At 43.1% G+C, this 2,248-nt stretch overlaps 1 pseudogene; it reads right to left on the bottom strand.

Annotated features, from left to right (window-relative positions):
* Positions 1–670: 670 nt before the first annotated feature.
* On the bottom strand, positions 671–1,358 carry LOC101698531 (zinc finger CCHC-type and RNA-binding motif-containing protein 1 pseudogene; annotated as a pseudogene).
* Positions 1,359–2,248: the final 890 nt, after the last annotated feature.

The raw sequence follows: 2,248 nt of genomic DNA, 5'->3' as shown, positions 1-2,248 counted from the left end.
AGTTTTAATTTGCACATTCCTGACAACTAATTATGTTGGCCATTTTTTCATGGCTAATATGCCATATAGGTGATTTCTTTTGCCCATTTTGGGTTGAACTATTTTCTTGTCATTGACTTTTGAGAGTTCTTTATATATACTGAACACCAATCTTTTTCAATTCTTTAGTTGTGTCTTTTGAAAAACAGAAGTCCTAAATTTCAAGACTCCAATGTATAGATTTTTTTCCAGTTAGGAAATATGATTTTGCCTAATCCAGGTCATCAAAGATTTTATCCTAGATATTTTATAGATTTGGATTTTATATTCAGCAATTATATTCTACAATCTATTTTAGTCCATTTCTGTCTATGGTATGAAGTATAGGTTGAAGGTCTGTGTTTAAAAAAATTTTGTATACATATGTCCAATAGCTTCAGACCATTTGTTGAAAGGAAAACCCCTTTGCCACTAAGTTGTTTCTGCACGTTGGTGGAAAATCAATTGATCATATGTGTGTGAATCTGTTCTCATTTGTCTATGCATCTACTCCTTGGTCATTGTACCACCCTGTCTTTTTTTTTTTACTTTTAAAAATTATTTTTTATTTTCTACTCACTATATTATGGTAAAAATATTTGATATTAAATGTTCCTACAGCCAAATAATTTGTACTGCAGATTTTTTTATTTTCCTGACATCTACATTATACAACTCTAATCACTAAATTCTTCCTCATCACTGAAGTATGTGCTCTTCTTTATCCTTGGGTGCCCTGAATCCTCTGATGTCGAGGGGCCTGCTGCACTGGGTTTCTATTTGTTCTATTCTTCAATCTTGGCTTGCGGGGAGGCGATGCCTTGGCTCAGACTGTCGAGAGCCGGGCCTTCCCCTTTGTCTTCACTTTCTGCTACATCCTCAATTTCTTCCGGTTCGGCAATTTTCTTTTTCTTCTTTTTTTCTTTCTTCTTTGGAGGCTCACGTTCTCCGAGCATGTTTTTTGGACAGGCATAACTTAAGTGTGCACTTTCCCCACATTCGTAACACTTTGATTTATCAAAGTAGTTTCGACTTCGGATGAATTCAGCTGCTCTCCCATTGTCAATAGCAATGCTTGCCTTTATCACTCTACCAAACAACTGTTTGTTGTTTATGGCTCTGGTACAGTTTTGTGCAGAGTCTTTATCCAAAAATAATATAAATGCAACCCCTTTACTGTTCCTCGTATCTTTGTCTTTCATTATAGTAACCTTTACAACTTTGCCATACTTGGAAAATATCCGGTATAAGTCGTTATTTGTCAGGGAGAAGGGCAAGTTGGACACATACACTGTGCTCTTACTTGGAGCCAAGCCACCAACCATTTCTTCAGGGACAGTGGCCCCGGTGCAGCGGGGCTTCAACCCCGACTTTTCCTCGCCCTTCCCAGAGGCCTGGGCATCCCGCGCCTGGGCGGGGTCGGCGCAGAGCCCCGGGGTCGCGGCAGCAGCGGAGGGGCCCTGCGCGGTTCCCTTTGGTCCGGCCGCACAGGCGGGCGCGTCCTTGACGTCACCTGTACCACCCTGTCTTGATTGCTGCAGCTTTAAAGAAATCAGGTAGTCTACATTCTCCAACTTTGTGCTTTTTCAAAATCATTGTGGTATTCTAGTTCCCTAGCCAGCTGCCTCAGTGCAAAGAACCCCTATCTTGTCTGCCTGATGGATAACTGTCATTGTCCCAGCCCACCATCTACCCTTGGGTATGAAACATTTCTTTGTCCTTCATTGCTTGCAGGTGACTGATTGCCTCAGTTTACTCCTCCTACCTGACTTCCTCACACCTCTATTCCTGTGGTCTCCACTGCTCACCCACCTCCTACTCAGATTAAGCTTTCATGACCTCAGACTTCCCAGTACCCCATCCTCTGCCCTGCCAGTCCCCTATGGCTTCTCCACAAATCGGTCTGGCCTGAAATCTTCAGATTCTCTCTAGTTTCATTCAGGGCTAAATCTACCTGCCCAGAGTACAAAACTCAGGCTTAGAGTTAGAGACAAGATTGGACCCAGCTGTGCCTCCTCTGACAACGAAACCTGGAAAGACAGGACAGAGAGGTCAGACCTCCTCAAAACACATCCTGCTTTCCCCAGGGTCTTAGGGCTGTCTTCTCCATAGCAGCCATGGAGGACTAGAAGTCCTCTCAGCACATCCTGTTGGCTATTTTCATGTCTCTTGCTATGACTCAGTGGGGCTGAAGAATTTCCTCTCGGACAGGCCCCATGGTGGTTCAACA

Source organism: Heterocephalus glaber, unplaced genomic scaffold (assembly GCF_053883595.1).
Source record: "Heterocephalus glaber isolate CG9 unplaced genomic scaffold, H.glaber_assembly_v1.0 deba00000347, whole genome shotgun sequence".
Lineage (NCBI taxonomy): Eukaryota > Metazoa > Chordata > Mammalia > Rodentia > Bathyergidae > Heterocephalus > Heterocephalus glaber.
The sequence above is the reverse complement of the archived record's forward strand: the minus strand, read 5'-3'. Positions and strand labels throughout refer to the sequence as shown.